A 22,355-nucleotide genomic window follows, 5' to 3' on the forward strand; every position below is an offset into this window, starting at 1 on the left:
AAGAAATAGAAGAAAAAACAAAAATATCCATGAAATGGGGGAAAATTTTCAAGAAATAAACAAATTTCCCAAAGAATCTGAAGAGCACCAAGAAAAAACAACCAAACAAATGAAGGAAACAACTCAAACAGTTGAAGGATTGAAAGCTGAAATAGAAACAATAAAGAAAACACAGAACGAGGGGAAACTGGAAATAGAAAAGCTGGGTAAATGATCAGGAACTACAGATGCAAGTATCACCAATAGAATACAAGAGATAGAAGAGAGAATCTCAGGTGTTGAAGACTCATTAGAGGATATAGAGTCGTCAACCAAAGAAAATCCCAAAACCAACAAATCCCTAACACAAAATATCCAGGAAATATGGGACACCATGAAGAAGCCAACTCAAAGGTACAGAAAACATATTCAACAAAATCATAGAAGAAAACTTCCCTAACCTAAAGAATGATATGCCTAAGAAAATACAAGATTCTTACAGAACACCAAATAGGCTGGACCAGAAAAAGAAGTCACCTCACCATATAATAATCAAAACATCAAACCTACAGAATAAAAAGAAAATATTAAGAGCAGCTAAAGAAAAAGGCCAAGTAACATATAAAGGCAGGCCTAGCCAAATTACACCTGACTTCTCAATGGAAACTATGAAAGCCAGAAGATCCTGGACAGTTGTCCTACAAACACTAAGGGAACAAGGATGCCAGGACAGACAAAATATTCCATGACAAAGCCAGATTTAAACAATATGTATCCATGAATCCAGCTCTACAGAAAGTGCTAGAAGGAAAACCTAGATCCAAGGAAGATAACTACACTCACAAAGACACAGGCAACATATAATCCCACTTTACAAAACACCAAAAGAAAAGGGGAAGAGAAACTACACAAAATAACTTCATTAACAATAAATCAAGCACAAACAAGAATCATCAATCAATGGTCATTTATATCCTTCAATGTCAATGGCCTCAACTTGCCTATAAAAAGACACAGACTAGCAGAATGGATACGAAGACAGAACCCTTCCTTCTGCTGCATACAAGAAACACATCTCAACATCAAAGACAGACGTTATCTCAGAGTAAAGGGTTGGGAAAAGATCTTCGAATCAAACGGTCCCAAGAAACAAGCTGGTGTAGCAATCCTAATATCTAACAAACTAGACTTCAAGTTAAAATCAATCAAAAGAGATGAAGAAGGACACTTCATATTCATCAAAGGAAAAGTCCATCAAGATGAAGTCTCAATTTTAAACATCTATGCCCCAAATACAAAGGCACTTACATTCGTGAAAGAAAAATTACTAAAGCTCAAATTGAACACAAAATACTCACACACTAATAGTAGGAGACTTCAACACTCTGCTCTCACTGCTAGACAGGACTTCCAGACAGAAACTTAACAAAGAAACAAAAGAACTAATAGAAGTTATGACCCAACTGGGTTTAACAGACATCTATAGAACATTTCACCCAAACACAAAGGGATATACCTTCTTTTCGGTGCCACATGGAACCTTCTCTAAAATTGACCACATAATAGGAAACATAGCAAATCTCCACAGATACAAAAAAATTGGAATAACCCCCTGTATCTTATCAGACCACCATGCATTAAAATTAGAATTCAAGAATAACACAAATCGCAGAAACCCTACAAACTCATGGAAATTGAACAATGCACAATTGCACCATCCCTGGGTAAAGGAAGAAATAAAAAAAGAAATTAAAGACTTCCTGGAATTCAATGAGAATGAAGACACAACATATGCAAACTTATGGGACATTTTGAAAACAGTGCTGAGAGGAAAGTTCATATCACTAAGTACCCACATGAAGAAACTGGAGAACAGTCATACTAGAGAATTAATAGCACAGCTGAATGTTCTGGAACAAAAAGAAGCAAACTCACTCAGGAGGAGCAGACGCCAGGAAATAATCAAATTGAGGGCTGAAATCAATCAAGTAGAAACCAGGAAAACATTGAGAAGAAGCAATGAACAAAGAGTTAGTTCTTTGAGAAAAATCAATAAAATAGACAAACCTCTGTCCAAACTAACCAAAAAGACAGAGAGAGAGCATGCTAATTAACAAAATCGGAAATGAAAAACGGGACATAACAACGGACTCTGAGGAAATCCAGAGAATCATCAGGGCATACTTTAAAAATTTGTACTCCACAAAATTGGAAATTTTAAAGGAAATGGACAATTTCCTGTATAGATATCACTTGCCAAAACTAAATCAAGAGCAGATAAACAATCTAAACAGACTTATAACCCCTAATGAAATAAAAGCAGTCATCAAAAGTCTCCCAAAAAAAAAAGGCCCAGGCCCAGATGGCTTCAGTGCAGAATTCTACCAGAAATTCAATGAAGAGCTAATTCCAATACTCCTCAAAGTATTCTACAGAATAGAAGCAGGAGGCTCACTTCCAGACTCTTTCTACGAGGCTACAATTACCTTGATACCCAAGCCACACAAAGACACAACTAAGAAAGAGAACTATAGACCAATTTCCCTCATGAACATCGATGCAAAAATACTCAATAAAATACTCACAACCCGGATTCAAGAACACATCAGAAAAATCATCCACCATGATCAAGTAGGCTTCATCCCAGGAACACAGGGATGGTTCAACACTAGAAAATCAATCAATGTGATCCACCATATAAACAAACTGCGAAAGAAAAACCATATAATCATCTCACTAGATGCTGAAAAAGCCTTTGACAAAATCCAGCACCCCTTTATGATAAAGGTCCTAGAGAGATCAGGGATAACAGGAACATACATGAATATAATAAGAGCAATATACAGTAAACCAACAGCTAACATCAAACTAAATGGAGAGAAACTCAAAGCAATTCCTCTAAAATCAGGAACAAGACAAGGCTGTCCACTCTCTCCATATCTCTTCAATATTGTACTTGAAGTTCTAGCTACAGCAATAAGACAACAAAAGGGGATAAAGGGGATACAAATAGGAAAAGAAGAAGTCAAACTTTCACTTTTGCAGATGATATGATAGTTTACATAAGTGACCCGAAAAACCCCGCAAGGGAACTCCTAGAGCTGATAAACACCTTCAGCAATGTGGCAGAATACAAGTAAAACAATCAGTGGCCCTATTATATACAGATGATGAAGTGACTGAGAAAGAAATCAGAGAAACATCACCCTTTACAATAGCCAGAAACAGCATCAAATATCTGGGGATAATGTTAACCAAGGAAGTGAAAGACCTGTATATCAAGAACTTTGAGTCCTTAAAGAAAGAAATCAAAGAGGATACCAGAAAATGGAAAGATCTCCCATGCTCTTGGATTGGTAGGATCAACATAATAAAAATGGCAATCTTGCCAAAAGCAGTCTACAGATTCAATGCAATCCCTATCAAAATTCCATCACAATTCTTCAAGGACCTGGAAAGAACAATAATCAACTTTATATGGAAGAACAAAAGGCCCAGGATAGCTAAAACAACTCTATACAATAAAGGGACTTCAGGAGGAATCACCATACCTGACTTCAAGCTCTATTATAGAGCTATAGTCCTGAAGACAGCTTGGTATTGGCACAAAAATAGGCAGGTAGACCAATGGAACTGAGTCAAAAGCCCTAATTTTAACCCACACACCTATGAATACTTGATTTTTGACAAAGAAGCTAAAACTATACAATGGAAAAAAGAAAGCATCTTCAACAAATGGTGCTGGCATAACTGGAGGCTGACATGTAGAAGACTGAAGATAGATCCATGTTTATCACCTTGTACAAAACTTAAGTCCAAATGGATCAAAGATCTCAACATAAATCCAGCCACACTGAAACTTTTAGAAGAGAAAGTGGGAGATACTCTTCAAAGAGTTGGTACAGGAGACAACTTCCTGAACATAACACCAGTGGCACAAACATTGAGATCAACAATTAACAAATGGGACCTCCTGAAACTGAGTAGCTTCTGTAAGGCAAAGGACACAGTCAACAAGACAAAAAGGCAGTCACAGAATGGGGAAAGATATTCACTAACCCCACATCTGACAGAGGGCTAATCTCCAAAATTTGCAAAGAACTCAAGAAGCTAGTCTCCAAAACACCAAAGGATCCCATTAAAAGGTGGGGTACAGATCTAAATAGAGAATTCTCAATGGAGGAGGCTAAAATGGCCAAGAGACACTTAAGAAAATGCTCAATATCCTTAGCCATCAGGGAAATGCAAATCAAAACAATGCTGAGATACCATCTTACTCTTGTCAGAATGGCTAAAATCAAAAACACCAAAGACAATTTATGCTGGAGAGGATGTGGAGAGAGGGAACACTCCTCCACTGCTGGTGAGAGTGCCACTTTGGAAAGCAGTAAGGAGATTCCTCAGGAAAATGGGAATTAATCTACCACAAGACCCAGCAATTCCCCTCTTAGGCATCTATCCAAATGAGGTAAATTCATACAACAAGGGCATCTGCTCCACTATGTTCATAGCAGCATTATTTGTAATAGCCAGAAACTGGAAGCAACCTAGATGCCCCTCAACTAAGAGTGGATAGAGAAAATGTGGTACATTTACACAATGGAGTATTACTCAGCAGAAAAAAAAAACAATGGAATCTTGAAATTTGCAGGTAAATGGATAGCACTGGAAGAAACCATCCTGAGGGAGGTAACCCAGTCACAAAAAGACAAACATGGTATGTACTCACTCATATATGGATTTTAGACATGGATCAGGATAGTGCCAGTCTGCCCTTCCACTGATAGAGAGTCTGGGAAACAGGAAAGAACCTAAAAGATATGCATAGTACCCAAGAGAAGAGGATTGAGACAAGATCCTCTGAACAGATGGGGAACACGGCGAGGGGTTGGGGGGGAGTGGGAGCTGGGAAGAAGAGAGGGGGAGAAGAGGAAGAGAGACTAGGTCATGGGAGAACAGGAAGGTTGAGGGGGTGTAGAATAGGGGGAAGAGGGAATCATAGGTTCGAAGACAGATCAGGCACCAGTGTGACCTCTAGTGATCTAAAGGGATGACACCAATTGGCAAGCTAAGCAATAGTGGAGAGACCACCTCGAATGCCCATTCCTGATAATGAACTTGATGTCTATAACCATCCAGGAGCCTTCATCCAGTGACTGATGGAAGCAGAGGCAAACACCCACAGTTAAACACTGAACTGAACCCAAGGAACCCAGTGACAGAGAGAGAGGATCAATGAGCAAATTGGCAAAGAATGGGCTGGCAAAACCAGCAGACACAGCTGATCTGAACAGGGGAGAGCTCTTGGACCCCAGACCAACAGCAGGGAGGCCAGCATGGGATTGATCCGGAACTCCCGAATGTGAGTGTCAATGAGAAGGCCTGAGCAACCTATGGGGCCCTGAGCAATGGATCAGTGTTTATCCCTGGAATACAAACAGACATCGTGTGTCCATAGCACAAAGAGGGATGCTCTCTCAGCCTGGACTCTTAGGGGGAGTGCCTGGACCCTACCCGGAGTGAAATGACAGACTCTAGATATCCCCTATGTGGAAGGAATTGGCAATAGGGTGGGAGGCTGGGGGGGGATGGGAGGGTGTGGGAGGAGGGGAGGGAGAGGGAACTGGGATTGACATGTAAAACAAGCTATTTAAAATTAAAATAAATTTTTTTTAAATTATCCTGGGTGAGGTAACCCAGACACAGAAAAACAAACATGGTATGTACTCATTCATAAGTGGATATTAGCTGTAAAGGACAGCCATACTATAATCCACAGACCCAGAGTGGCTAGGTAAAAAGGAGAATTCAAGAGGGGGTAGGGATATAGATTTCCCTGGGAAGGGGAACAAGAAGAAATCTCCTGGTTGAACTGGCAACAAGTGGAGATGGGATCTTGGGGGACCAGGTTGGGGGTGAGGGGAAGGGGAGAGTACTGAAAGACATGACTGGAAGGAGGGTTGTATTTCCAGCTCGAGTAGAAATACGATACATGGGAAACTCCCAAAAATCTATCAGGACGACCCCAGCTAAGACTCCTAGCAATAGTGGTCTGAACTGGCCACCTCCTGTAATCAGATTAGTAACTACTCCAATTGTCATCAGAGAGACTTTGCCCAGTAACTAATGGACACAGATGAGAGCGACCCACAGCCAAACATTAGGCCAAGATGGAAGAACCCTATGAAAGAGAAAAAGGATGGATTGTAAGAGCCAGAGGAGTCAAGAGCATCACATGAAACCCCACAGAAACAACTAACTGGCCCATAGGAACTCAGAGTATGAGCCAACAACCAGGGAGCCCACATGGGACTGACCTAAGCGCTCTCTCTCTCTCTGTCTCTCTCTCTGTCTCTCTCTCTGTCTCTCTCTGCCTCCGTCTCTCTCTGTCTCTCTCTCTCTCTCTCTCTCTCTTCTCTTCTCCTTCTCACATGCATACATACATACATACATACATACATACATACATACACACATGCATACATCAGTTGTGTAGCTTGGTCTAGTTTTGAGACTCCTAACATTGGTAGCAGGAGCTGTCCCGCACACTGTGGTTGGCTCTTGAGAAACTATTCCTTGTACTAGATTGCCTTGCCCAGCCTAAATACAAGAGGAGGTTCTTAGTCTGACTGACACTTGGCATGCCAAGCTTTGTTGATAGCCATGGGAGGCCCGCCCCTTTCTGAACAGAAACATAAGTGGAGTGGGTTGAGTGGGGAAGAAGATGAGGGGAGGAAAGGGGAGGAGAAGAGGGAAGGGAAACTGTGGTCATGATGTAAAATGAATAAGCAAACTTAATTTAAAAACTCCACCTCAAAAACCCAAAAATGATAAATAAAAATGTAAAACAATGTCTATTTAGGTCTGTGGTTACTGCTACTACTCCTCCCATCCCTTCCTATCTCATGAGTAGTCTTCACACAGTGGTGATTCTTTTCAAAATATATAATTCCATGCTTCCAACTCTGCCATGAACTTTGCTCTCCATTATAATAAAGTCCAAGTCCTTCCCAAAAAAATGTAAAACAAAAAGAACCAAAGTAATGAAGAAAAACATACATATACATATATACATATATATAATCACATATTTTATATGGTGAGAAGGTGCTACTATATGTCCAAGTATGCTCACACCATTATGCTCTCCTACTGTGTATGCAAGTATGTTCTTGGGTCACAGAGAGAAAATTACTTGGCTTTTGAGCTCAGAATTTCTTCACTGAATTTGTCGCCTTTGGGTAAGGCCTGAGGCTTACTGAAAAGAAGACAAAAGGCTGTCCTTTCTGTTTTTCTGTTTATTTATCCTTGTTACTCCTACCTGGAAAGAGAGAAGTAATTTGGACACATGCAAACATGGTTATTTCTATTTGCAAGGTATGCACGACTGATCGTTATCACTCAAGGAGCTCTTTCAGGGAAGACGGAGTGTATGTCATCATTACAGCGCCATGCAAAGGAAAGATCCATAATGATCACAATGACACACAAGTAATTTTCTTACTACACTACAGAGAAATTTATCATACGAGCTATATTACTTTCATTTGGAGCATAAATCAAAACTAGAATTGAGTGAAACCGTGTTATTAGAGAATGTAAAAGTATCCTCAGCATATGATCCTTTACAGCAAGCTTCAATAAAGCCAAAAGCATAGTAAAAAAAATTCCAGCAGAGAATATCCACCAGCCCAGTGGCTACATAAGCAAAATCTATCTACGCCTTACAGAAAAATGAATGCCCATCTTTCAAAATCATCCCAAAGGTAAGAAAATGGAATTTTCCAAAACTACAGGGCTGGCATTTACCTGACCCCAAAGTCAGACAAGACACTATAAGAAAAAAATTGTATCAGTATTCCTGTTGGACAAGAATGTGAAGAGCATCACAAATATAGCTACTGCTCAATGTATGATAATTGTATGTTACCCAGGCATCCACATTTAAAAATATCACATGTTTAAAGTGCATTTACTACACTGACCTACAAAACCGCATATCTGAACTTTACACAGAACGTAGCTGGTGGCAAGCTGTGTCTTGCTGTCCCTGCCTAGCACTGGGAAAGATGACTGTACTGCTTTGGAAAAGATCAAAAAGCCAATCTTTAGTGTCTGCTAAACATGTGTCACTCTTACGCCACTAAGATTGGAGACTGTAATCTAAACCCTCACAAACAAGGGACCATCTGTACTAGCCAAGTGATTTTAGCAGCACATCAAAAGAACAATCAACTCTGTCAAATGTACGTCTCCATGGGAAGCAAGGGTGGTTCAGCATATACAACCAAATGTAATGCAAAGCATTTACAACATAAAAGATTAAAATATGTGATGGAAAAGGATTTGGCAAAAGTCAAAGTCACTGTGATAAAAAGTCCCAAAGAATTTAGTATAAGAGTAATAAACCTTAGTACAATGTAGGCTACATGTCACTAACTCACATGTGCCTCATCATAATGCAGGGTACATGTCACTAAAGCACATTGATTCTCATTATAATGCAGGGTACATGTCACTAAGCCATGTGTGCCTCATCATAATGTAGGCTACATGTCACTAACTCACATGTGCCTCATCATAATGCAGGGTACATGTCACTAAAGCACATTGATTCTCATTATAATGCAGGGTACATGTCACTAAGCCATGTGTGCCTCATCATAATGTAGGCTACATGTCACTAACTCACATGTGCCTCATCATAATGCAGGGTACATGTCACTAAAGCACATTGATTCTCATTATAATGCAGGGTACATGTCACTAAGCCATGTGTGCCTCATCATAATGTAGGCTACATGTCACTAACTCACATGTGCCTCATCATAATGCAGGGTACATGTCACTAAAGCACATTGATTCTCATTATAATGCAGGGTACATGTCACTAAGCCATGTGTGCCTCATCATAATGTAGGCTACATGTCACTAACTCACATGTGCCTCATCATAATGCAGGGTACATGTCACTAAAGCACATTGATTCTCATTATAATGCAGGGTACATGTCACTAAAGCACATTGATTCTCATTATAATGCAGGGTACATGTCACTAAAGCACATTGATTCTCATTATAATGCAGGGTACATGTCACTAAGCCATGTGTGCCTCATCATAATGCAGGCTACATGTCACTAACTCACATGTGCCTCATCATAATGCAGGGTACATGTCACTAAAGCACATTGATTCTCATTATAATGCAGGGTACATGTCACTAAAGCACATTGATTCTCATTATAATGCAGGGTACATGTCACTAAAGCACATTGATTCTCATTATAATGCAGGGTACATGTCACTAAGCCATGTGTGCCTCATCATAATGTAGGCTACATGTCACTAACTCACATGTGCCTCATCATAATGCAGGGTACATGTCACTAAAGCACATTGATTCTCATTATAATGCAGGGTACATGTCACTAAGCCATGTGTGCCTCATCATAATGTAGGCTACATGTCACTAACTCACATGTGCCTCATCATAATGCAGGGTACATGTCACTAAAGCACATTGATTCTCATTATAATGCAGGGTACATGTCACTAAGCCATGTGTGCCTCATCATAATGTAGGCTACATGTCACTAACTCACATGTGCCTCATCATAATGCAGGGTACATGTCACTAAAGCACATTGATTCTCATTATAATGCAGGGTACATGTCACTAAGCCATGTGTGCCTCATCATAATGTAGGCTACATGTCACTAACTCACATGTGCCTCATCATAATGCAGGGTACATGTCACTAAAGCACATTGATTCTCATTATAATGCAGGGTACATGTCACTAAGCCATGTGTGCCTCATCATAATGTAGGCTACATGTCACTAACTCACATGTGCCTCATCATAATGCAGGGTACATGTCACTAAAGCACATTGATTCTCATTATAATGCAGGGTACATGTCACTAAGCCATGTGTGCCTCATCATAATGTAGGCTACATGTCACTAACTCACATGTGCCTCATCATAATGCAGGGTACATGTCACTAAAGCACATTGATTCTCATTATAATGCAGGGTACATGTCACTAAGCCATGTGTGCCTCATCATAATGTAGGCTACATGTCACTAACTCACATGTGCCTCATCATAATGCAGGGTACATGTCACTAAAGCACATTGATTCTCATTATAATGCAGGGTACATGTCACTAAGCCATGTGTGCCTCATCATAATGTAGGCTACATGTCACTAACTCACATGTGCCTCATCATAATGCAGGGTACATGTCACTAAAGCACATTGATTCTCATTATAATGCAGGGTACATGTCACTAAGCCATGTGTGCCTCATCATAATGTAGGCTACATGTCACTAACTCACATGTGCCTCATCATAATGCAGGGTACATGTCACTAAAGCACATTGATTCTCATTATAATGCAGGGTACATGTCACTAAGCCATGTGTGCCTCATCATAATGTAGGCTACATGTCACTAACTCACATGTGCCTCATCATAATGCAGGGTACATGTCACTAAAGCACATTGATTCTCATTATAATGCAGGGTACATGTCACTAAAGCCATGTGTGCCTCATCATAATGTAGGCTACATGTCACTAACTCACATGTGCCTCATCATAATGCAGGGTACATGTCACTAAAGCACATTGATTCTCATTATAATGCAGGGTACATGTCACTAAAGCACATTGATTCTCATCATAATGCAGGGTACATGTCACTAAGCCATGTGTGCCTCATCATAATGTAGGCTACATGTCACTAACTCACATGTGCCTCATCATAATGCAGGGTACATGTCACTAAAGCACATTGATTCTCATTATAATGCAGGGTACATGTCACTAAGCCATGTGTGCCTCATCATAATGTAGGCTACATGTCACTAACTCACATGTGCCTCATCATAATGCAGGGTACATGTCACTAAAGCACATTGATTCTCATTATAATGCAGGGTACATGTCACTAAGCCATGTGTGCCTCATCATAATGTAGGCTACATGTCACTAACTCACATGTGCCTCATCATAATGCAGGGTACATGTCACTAAAGCACATTGATTCTCATTATAATGCAGGGTACATGTCACTAAGCCATGTGTGCCTCATCATAATGTAGGCTACATGTCACTAACTCACATGTGCCTCATCATAATGCAGGGTACATGTCACTAAAGCACATTGATTCTCATTATAATGCAGGGTACATGTCACTAAGCCATGTGTGCCTCATCATAATGTAGGCTACATGTCACTAACTCACATGTGCCTCATCATAATGCAGGGTACATGTCACTAAAGCACATTGATTCTCATTATAATGCAGGGTACATGTCACTAAGCCATGTGTGCCTCATCATAATGTAGGCTACATGTCACTAACTCACATGTGCCTCATCATAATGCAGGGTACATGTCACTAAAGCACATTGATTCTCATTATAATGCAGGGTACATGTCACTAAGCCATGTGTGCCTCATCATAATGTAGGCTACATGTCACTAACTCACATGTGCCTCATCATAATGCAGGGTACATGTCACTAAAGCACATTGATTCTCATTATAATGCAGGGTACATGTCACTAAGCCATGTGTGCCTCATCATAATGTAGGCTACATGTCACTAACTCACATGTGCCTCATCATAATGCAGGGTACATGTCACTAAAGCACATTGATTCTCATCATAATGCAGGGTACATGTCACTAAAGCACATTGATTCTCATTATAATGCAGGGTACATGTCACTAAGCCATGTGTGCCTCATCATAATGTAGGCTACATGTCACTAACTCACATGTGCCTCATCATAATGCAGGGTACATGTCACTAAAGCACATTGATTCTCATTATAATGCAGGGTACATGTCACTAAGCCATGTGTGCCTCATCATAATGTAGGCTACATGTCACTAACTCACATGTGCCTCATCATAATGCAGGGTACATGTCACTAAAGCACATTGATTCTCATTATAATGCAGGGTACATGTCACTAAGCCATGTGTGCCTCATCATAATGTAGGCTACATGTCACTAACTCACATGTGCCTCATCATAATGCAGGGTACATGTCACTAAAGCACATTGATTCTCATTATAATGCAGGGTACATGTCACTAAGCCATGTGTGCCTCATCATAATGTAGGCTACATGTCACTAACTCACATGTGCCTCATCATAATGCAGGGTACATGTCACTAAAGCACATTGATTCTCATTATAATGCAGGGTACATGTCACTAAGCCATGTGTGCCTCATCATAATGTAGGCTACATGTCACTAACTCACATGTGCCTCATCATAATGCAGGGTACATGTCACTAAAGCACATTGATTCTCATTATAATGCAGGGTACATGTCACTAAGCCATGTGTGCCTCATCATAATGTAGGCTACATGTCACTAACTCACATGTGCCTCATCATAATGCAGGGTACATGTCACTAAAGCACATTGATTCTCATTATAATGCAGGGTACATGTCACTAAGCCATGTGTGCCTCATCATAATGTAGGCTACATGTCACTAACTCACATGTGCCTCATCATAATGCAGGGTACATGTCACTAAAGCACATTGATTCTCATTATAATGCAGGGTACATGTCACTAAGCCATGTGTGCCTCATCATAATGTAGGCTACATGTCACTAACTCACATGTGCCTCATCATAATGCAGGGTACATGTCACTAAAGCACATTGATTCTCATTATAATGCAGGGTACATGTCACTAAGCCATGTGTGCCTCATCATAATGTAGGCTACATGTCACTAACTCACATGTGCCTCATCATAATGCAGGGTACATGTCACTAAAGCACATTGATTCTCATTATAATGCAGGGTACATGTCACTAAGCCATGTGTGCCTCATCATAATGTAGGCTACATGTCACTAACTCACATGTGCCTCATCATAATGCAGGGTACATGTCACTAAAGCACATTGATTCTCATTATAATGCAGGGTACATGTCACTAACCCATGTGTGCCTCATCATAATGTAGGCTACATGTCACTAACTCACATGTGCCTCATCATAATGCAGGGTACATGTCACTAAAGCACATTGATTCTCATTATAATGCAGGGTACATGTCACTAAGCCATGTGTGCCTCATCATAATGTAGGCTACATGTCACTAACTCACATGTGCCTCATCATAATGCAGGGTACATGTCACTAAAGCACATTGATTCTCATTATAATGCAGGGTACATGTCACTAAGCCATGTGTGCCTCATCATAATGTAGGCTACATGTCACTAACTCACATGTGCCTCATCATAATGCAGGGTACATGTCACTAAAGCACATTGATTCTCATTATAATGCAGGGTACATGTCACTAAGCCATGTGTGCCTCATCATAATGTAGGCTACATGTCACTAACTCACATGTGCCTCATCATAATGCAGGGTACATGTCACTAAAGCACATTGATTCTCATTATAATGCAGGGTACATGTCACTAAGCCATGTGTGCCTCATCATAATGTAGGCTACATGTCACTAACTCACATGTGCCTCATCATAATGCAGGGTACATGTCACTAAAGCACATTGATTCTCATTATAATGCAGGGTACATGTCACTAAGCCATGTGTGCCTCATCATAATGTAGGCTACATGTCACTAACTCACATGTGCCTCATCATAATGCAGGGTACATGTCACTAAAGCACATTGATTCTCATTATAATGCAGGGTACATGTCACTAAGCCATGTGTGCCTCATCATAATGTAGGCTACATGTCACTAACTCACATGTGCCTCATCATAATGCAGGGTACATGTCACTAAAGCACATTGATTCTCATTATAATGCAGGGTACATGTCACTAAGCCATGTGTGCCTCATCATAATGTAGGCTACATGTCACTAACTCACATGTGCCTCATCATAATGCAGGGTACATGTCACTAAAGCACATTGATTCTCATTATAATGCAGGGTACATGTCACTAAGCCATGTGTGCCTCATCATAATGTAGGCTACATGTCACTAACTCACATGTGCCTCATCATAATGCAGGGTACATGTCACTAAAGCACATTGATTCTCATTATAATGCAGGGTACATGTCACTAAGCCATGTGTGCCTCATCATAATGTAGGCTACATGTCACTAACTCACATGTGCCTCATCATAATGCAGGGTACATGTCACTAAAGCACATTGATTCTCATTATAATGCAGGGTACATGTCACTAAGCCATGTGTGCCTCATCATAATGTAGGCTACATGTCACTAACTCACATGTGCCTCATCATAATGCAGGGTACATGTCACTAAAGCACATTGATTCTCATTATAATGCAGGGTACATGTCACTAAGCCATGTGTGCCTCATCATAATGTAGGCTACATGTCACTAACTCACATGTGCCTCATCATAATGCAGGGTACATGTCACTAAAGCACATTGATTCTCATTATAATGCAGGGTACATGTCACTAAGCCATGTGTGCCTCATCATAATGTAGGCTACATGTCACTAACTCACATGTGCCTCATCATAATGCAGGGTACATGTCACTAAAGCACATTGATTCTCATTATAATGCAGGGTACATGTCACTAAGCCATGTGTGCCTCATCATAATGTAGGCTACATGTCACTAACTCACATGTGCCTCATCATAATGCAGGGTACATGTCACTAAAGCACATTGATTCTCATTATAATGCAGGGTACATGTCACTAAGCCATGTGTGCCTCATCATAATGTAGGCTACATGTCACTAACTCACATGTGCCTCATCATAATGCAGGGTACATGTCACTAAAGCACATTGATTCTCATTATAATGCAGGGTACATGTCACTAAGCCATGTGTGCCTCATCATAATGTAGGCTACATGTCACTAACTCACATGTGCCTCATCATAATGCAGGGTACATGTCACTAAAGCACATTGATTCTCATTATAATGCAGGGTACATGTCACTAAGCCATGTGTGCCTCATCATAATGTAGGCTACATGTCACTAACTCACATGTGCCTCATCATAATGCAGGGTACATGTCACTAAAGCACATTGATTCTCATTATAATGCAGGGTACATGTCACTAAGCCATGTGTGCCTCATCATAATGTAGGCTACATGTCACTAACTCACATGTGCCTCATCATAATGCAGGGTACATGTCACTAAAGCACATTGATTCTCATTATAATGCAGGGTACATGTCACTAAGCCATGTGTGCCTCATCATAATGTAGGCTACATGTCACTAACTCACATGTGCCTCATCATAATGCAGGGTACATGTCACTAAAGCACATTGATTCTCATTATAATGCAGGGTACATGTCACTAAGCCATGTGTGCCTCATCATAATGTAGGCTACATGTCACTAACTCACATGTGCCTCATCATAATGCAGGGTACATGTCACTAAAGCACATTGATTCTCATTATAATGCAGGGTACATGTCACTAAGCCATGTGTGCCTCATCATAATGTAGGCTACATGTCACTAACTCACATGTGCCTCATCATAATGCAGGGTACATGTCACTAAAGCACATTGATTCTCATTATAATGCAGGGTACATGTCACTAAGCCATGTGTGCCTCATCATAATGTAGGCTACATGTCACTAACTCACATGTGCCTCATCATAATGCAGGGTACATGTCACTAAAGCACATTGATTCTCATTATAATGCAGGGTACATGTCACTAAGCCATGTGTGCCTCATCATAATGTAGGCTACATGTCACTAACTCACATGTGCCTCATCATAATGCAGGGTACATGTCACTAAAGCACATTGATTCTCATTATAATGCAGGGTACATGTCACTAAGCCATGTGTGCCTCATCATAATGTAGGCTACATGTCACTAACTCACATGTGCCTCATCATAATGCAGGGTACATGTCACTAAAGCACATTGATTCTCATTATAATGCAGTGTACATGTCACTAACCTATGTGTGCCTCAACGTAAGGCAGGCTGCATGTCACTAACCCACTAGAGCCTCAGCATATGCAGGGTACATGTCACTAGCTCACATGATCCTTAGTACAATCAGGCTTGGTCTCATTAACTTGACATTACACTCACTGGTGAAAGCCCGAGAGGAAAAAATTATGTAAGGCATGGAAAGAAATCAAGGAGCTACCCTTTAAATTTCTATTTGACATCATACTGGAAGTCCTAGGTAGAGAAACTGGGTAAAAAAATAAAGAAAGAGAAAGAAAAGGAAATAAATAGGATCCAAATGAGAGTATAAGAACAAAAACAGAGTCTGCTGAAGCAGACAGAGACTGTCGCAGCTTTATGGAGACACCATAAAGCCTTTATTGACAGTACTGTCAGAACTAATAAACCTATGAAATAAGATTTCAGAACACAGTGGCATCACATTACGGTAAAAGGCTTCTCCCATACAGACAAGGAAAAGACAGAGTGAGGAATAATCAACAAATGGCAGAAAACATTTGCAAATCTTACACCATATAGGAATTCAAAATGTATAAAGAAGTACCACAATCCAGAAGCAAGAAAACAAATCATCGGGTTTTTAACATTTATAAATAGAGGCCGGAGAGATGGCTCAACGATTAAGAGCACTTACTATTCCTGCAGAGGACCCGGGTTCAGGCCCCAGCACCTACATGACAGCTCACAACCATCTGTACTTCTAATTCCAATGGTTCTAACATCCTTTTGGAACCTCTGTGGGCACCAGGATGCATATAGTACATGTGCATACATGTAGGCACATTAAAAAAACAAATATGTACAAAATGGATAACCTTAATAAACATTTCAAAAGAAGAGATGCAAACAGTAAATATGTATGTGATAAATATTCAACATTAGTAGTCATTAACAAAACAAAAATAAGACCATGAGAAGTTGCATCAGGTCTGTCAGATGGTCATTAGTAAGACAAGGAGATAACAGTAAGTGTTCACTGCTGAGGATATGGAGAAAAGGGAATCCTGTACAGTGATGGTCAGAATTCACATTAGTATGCCCATCATGTAAAATTTTACAGGGATTCTAGAAAAAAATCAAACTAGCATTTCTATACAACCCATTAATCTCAACGCTGGAGATATATCAAAAGGAAATAAAATCAGCATACAGAAGCTGTTCAACCCTAGCGTCAATCATAGCATCACTAATAATAGACAAGATATAGTCAGCAAACATGCCCATCAATGGATGAATGCATGAGAAAAATATGTATACACATTTCCAAAAGGCATGTAACACTATTCACTACTTCATAATAAAGGAAATCTCTGTAAATTGTGACACAGATAAAACTTGTGGGCATTAAGCTAAATGACATAATCCAGGCAAAGAAAAATGAATACTGTATACTGACACTTAAATATAGAATTTGGAAAACTCACAGACCAGTCAGTTCCAGGGTTGGGGTGGGGATGTGAAGGTGGTTGTCAGAGGTTACAAGGTCTCAGTTACACAGGATGAGTAAGTTCTAAAGGTCTAGTGTACAGCATGGTGACACTGCTTTATTATACTCTCATTAATAAATGTTTTGCATTCTTGAGACTTGGAAGATCTTAAGTGTCATCACCGTAAAAAGTGGACCAACTATAGAATGGACTTATTGATAAGGTTATGGTAAGCATTTTGTTTGTGTATATGTAAAACATCATACCTTATATTTTATGAATATATAACTTTTGTGAATTCTACCACAATAAAGATGAAAAGCCAATGCAAACGTTCTAATCAAAAGGCAAAGACAGGTAAAACACACATATAAGATCTAACTATAAAGCTGCCCACAATAGACACACTCTAGAGTCAAAGACATAAACACGTTCAGAGGCTGTAAAGAAACATTATGTCAACCATTGTCAGAAAAGTGACAGAATAGCTATTAGCATCATATAGTATAAATGATCACAAAAAGCATTCATGTGGATTAGGGGGCACTACTGTCAGTAACGGGAGATGCCACATTCTGCTCAGATGGCTGTGCTTTCACAGGGAACATTCCCAGGAAAGTCCATCTAATGGGTCACGAAAGACTTGACTAAGTCTAAAAAGTTGAGATTATATAAAGCATGTTCTCTGGTCCTCAACAGGATGAAGGTAGGAAACTTGGGGAAATCCCAAGTCAATGGAAATTAAACAGTACACTCCCAAATAGTTGAAATTTAACTAAGTGAGAAGATGCTGAGTAAAGACACTAAGGAAAAAAGTACAAAAATATTGGGTGAAGCCAATGCAATGAAGTCAGAGAAATCCGTAAGTATTTATTCCGGGCATTCAGATGGACTCTGGGAACCCATATCACGTGGAGGGATGCTCTCTCAGCCTGGACACATGGGGAAGAACCTAGGCCCTTCCCGGGATGATGTGACAGACTCTGAAAATTCCTCATGGAAGCCCTTGCCCTCCCTGGGGAGCGGAGGGGGGATGGAGTGGGGGTGAGGAGTTGGGAGAATTGGGGGGTGGGGGCGGAGGGGAGAGGAACTGAGAGTGACATGTGTAAAAAGTTAAATAAAAAATATTTAGCTGGGCGGTGGTGGCGCATGCCTTTAATCCCAGCACTCTGGAGGCAGAGGCAGGTGGATCTCTGTGAGTTCGAGGCCAGGCTGGACCCACAGCCTCCAAAACAATACAGAGAATCCCTGTCTTGTAAAAACCAAAAAAAAAAAAAAAGAAAAGAAAAGAAAAAGAAAAAGAAAAAGAAAAAAATAAAACGTGCATAAAAAAGAATAAAGATTAGAGCAGGAATAAGAAAAGAAAATTGGGAGTTGGTACTTTGCAATTCTTTACCCAGACTGACCAATTAAAAAAGATACTCAAATTATTTCTTTAAAAGCATAAAGAGATTATTACTGACGAACTGGCAGACAGGATGCAGTATGATGCAATATCATAAACATGGTATGAAGGCAAAGCACATAACTGGAGAAAAAAACGACAAATTCAAACTCCATAATGAAACAAAAGCACACAATCACAGTGTAACAAGATTCTGAATTAGGAATCAAAAGCACTCCTTACAAAGAAAGGCCAGAATCAGATAGCATGATAGTTAGTGTTAACTGTCAACTTGACAGGCTCTGAAATCTCCTGTGTGGGATTGGTTAGCCTCTGTGCACACGTGTGAGGAATGGTGTTAATTTGGTTTATTGAGGGTTGAGAACCCACACTAGAAGCAAGCAGTGTGATTCTGAGGGCTTGAGTCCTGAACTGTATAGCAAGCCACAAACTGACATTCATTGATCCTGCTTCCGAGCTACAGATGCAACGTGACCACCTGCCTCCAGTTTCTTTCAGGACTTCCCCACCTTAACAAACTGTCCCCTCAAACGGTGAGCAAAATCATCACTTTCCCCTTAAGTGGCTTTTGCCAGAGCATTTTAATCACAACAGGAAAAGGTAACAAAACCTTGTGACTTACCTACTCAATTTTGGCAAAGGTTTGAAGAAAATTTGCCAGCAATGCTTCATGAAATTTCCCCAAGAAAGAAGGAACCAAGGAAAGCATTAAAGAAAGGAAGAAAGAAAGGCCAGGAGCACATTCAATAAAACTATGCAGTTGTCCTGTCACTAAGACCAGTTAAGAACTCAAGAGAGCAGAGTAACCAAATCTGGTGGTTATTTACGAATCAAGACACAGAGATATGGAGTCCAACAAAGGGTGACATGCCACAACCAGCTGAACTATCCAGTGAGTTCAAGACATGAAAGCTCTAACCCATAGAATCATTGTAATACTCTGAAAGATTTTCACAAAATTCAACACATTTTTGCAATGGAAACAATGCAAAAACTAAAAATACAAAGTTTCCTTCTCCTTCAACTTGGTAAGGCGAGTTTGTGGGTAACTGCCTTACTCAGAGTGTGTGATGATCAAAGACACAAAGTTCTCTTACTAAGCTCAGAAACAAACCAAGACTCTCTGTCTTTGCTACTTCTACCCCACATGGGCCTGAAAATTCTTGATAAGAAAATTATGGGGCCAAAATAAATTAAGAAAATACCTAAATTGGAAATAAAAGCATTGTGATGGTTATTCTTTTCTCGTTTATTCTTCTCTGATACATCACATTTGTCTTAGTTAGGGTTTTTCTTGCTCTGAAGACACACCTTGAGCATGGCAATTCTTATAAAGAAAATATTTAATCGGGGTGACTTGCTTACAGTTTCAGAAGTTCAGTCTATTATCATCAACACAGGGATCATGGCATCGTGCAGGCAGATACGGTGCTGGTGCTTCATCTTACAGGCAACAGGAAGTTGATTCACAGTCACACTGAGGGAACTGGAGCAAAAGAGACCTCAAAGACCGCCCCCACAATGACACACTTCCTCCAACAAGGCCACACCTCCTAATAGCGCCACTCCCTTTGGGGGCCATTTTCCTTCCAACCACCACAATTCCCAACTGCAGTTTCCTCTTCCTCCACTCTTCCCTGTCCCTGGCCCCCACCACCTCTCTCCCCCGGATCCACTCCTCCTCCACATCTCTATTTAAAAAAATGTGCAGGCCTCCCAGGGATATCCACCAAGCATGACCTAATAAGTTACAATAAGATTAGGTACAAACCTTCACATCAAGGCTGGTTGAGGTAACCCAGTAGGAGGAAAAGGGTCCCAGGTGCAGGACTCCCACTGTGGGGAGTCCCACAAGTACACCAAGCAGAGCATGTATACTGAGGGCAAAGCTCAGACACATGCAGGCTCCGTGTTTGCTGCTTCAGCCTCTGTGAGGCCCTGTGAGCCCCGCTTAGCTGATTCTGCAGGCTGAACAGATGCAGAGACCCAGAGTTAAACACTAGGTGGAGATAGGGGAACCATGCAGGAGAGGGGAGCAAAGGCTGTAGGAGCCAGGGGAGGAGAGGATACCATGTGATGGCTATTCTTGATTGTCAGCTTGACTGCATCTGAAAGGAAGTAAAACCCAAAAATGGAGGGCACACCTGTGAGGCTTTTTTTTTTTTTTTGCTTTATTTGAATTAGGAAGATCCACTTCTAATCCAGACCTTTGGGGGAGGAAGACATGCCTTTAATCCGGACAGAATCCTAAAATAAAATTAAGAAAATAATTCAACTTAAGCTAGCATCAAAAATACTTCTGAAATACAGGAGGCAGATAAAGCATAGAATTTGTTGAGAGAAATCTGTAAAACATTGTCTAAAAACTAAAGAAGACTTGGATAAATGACAAATCACCTCATGCCCATAGATAAGAAGACACTTTTTTAAAGCCAGAGAATAAAGAATCAGCAAATACTACTTATGCTTTGTAGATAGAAAATGTTTCATATAACACATGTCTTATCCTTGCCTTTGACCTGCAATTCATCTTAAATTTTGTAAGTACTGAGGTCTTAAATTCCTACTAGGGACCCTTTGTGGAGCTGGCAAACCAACCCAAGTCCCATGTACCACTGTGATTAGCACAAAGGTGGAGGGGGGCAGGATAAAACCATTAATGCCCAGCAGTCCACATTTATTTTTCATCCTGCCATGTAGTACAAACAAAATGCAAAGTAAAGACGCTGCTTAGAATTGTCATGGACTTTTAGGGGCACCCCAGACTGTGCAGAACACAGACCCTCTAGTGCAGAGAAACTGAAGAATAAGAAGGAGGAGACAAGGGACTTGTCAAGTGGATGGATGAACGAAAAGCATGGTCTAGGCCTTCTAACAAGTTTGGTTGCCTGGAGGATGGTCTCTAAGCAGACTTCTCTCTGGTACATGTTCTGTACATGTTGTTAGTATAAGACAATCACAAGAAAGCAAGCAAGTTCACTTGGAACATCAGTTTCAAGTTGCTGCCCCAAATGAATGTTTCATATCCTACTCCTTTTCCGCCAAGATGAAGATAGTGTGATAAAAATAGCCAAGATATAGAATTGGAATATTTAAATTTTAAATTACAGAAAACTAGGCTTGTATTTTTCTTACACTTTGAAATATTTTCCAGAACCAGTGCTATTAAACTTCTGAGCTGCCTCTACGTCTTTTCACTTGGAGCACACACACACACACACACACACACACACACCATTCGTATAAGCGCACACGTGTGTGTGTGTGTGTTATAGAGAGAGTCTAAGGAAATGTGTGTGCCTTCTGTACTTGCATTCTTGAAATGCACCATCCACACATGATCCATGTTGTGAGGGTGCAGGAATAAACACAAACGGTGAATAATAAATCTAGGTTATAGCGGCTCACAGAACTTACTCAGCACTGTCCAAACCATGGCTTTCTACAGATTAGCTCCCTGGGGAAAGGCAAACCCTGCCTGCCTCTCTCAAGGATGGGTGCAGGGAGAAGGCCACGCTCTGTTTCACAAGTCAGCTGTAAAAGCAGGTGAGGACTGAAA

The 22,355-nt window shown here is 40.4% G+C and overlaps 1 long non-coding RNA gene across 3 annotated transcripts in view; it reads right to left on the reverse strand.

Annotated features, from left to right (window-relative positions):
* The window catches only part of LOC110342313, a 105,244-nt gene extending 84,455 nt beyond the window's left edge, over positions 1–20,789 (reverse strand). For all 3 annotated transcript variants that reach the window (XR_005880339.1, XR_005880337.1, XR_005880338.1), the window contains exons 1-2: positions 20,568–20,789; positions 20,162–20,282 (exon numbers count right to left, since the gene is read on the reverse strand). This is a non-coding gene — a long non-coding RNA (uncharacterized LOC110342313). The remainder of the gene's footprint in view (positions 1–20,161; positions 20,283–20,567) is intronic.
* Positions 20,790–22,355: the final 1,566 nt, after the last annotated feature.

This window comes from Mesocricetus auratus, unplaced genomic scaffold (genome assembly GCF_017639785.1).
Source record: "Mesocricetus auratus isolate SY011 unplaced genomic scaffold, BCM_Maur_2.0 Super-Scaffold_100011, whole genome shotgun sequence".
NCBI lineage: Eukaryota > Metazoa > Chordata > Mammalia > Rodentia > Cricetidae > Mesocricetus > Mesocricetus auratus.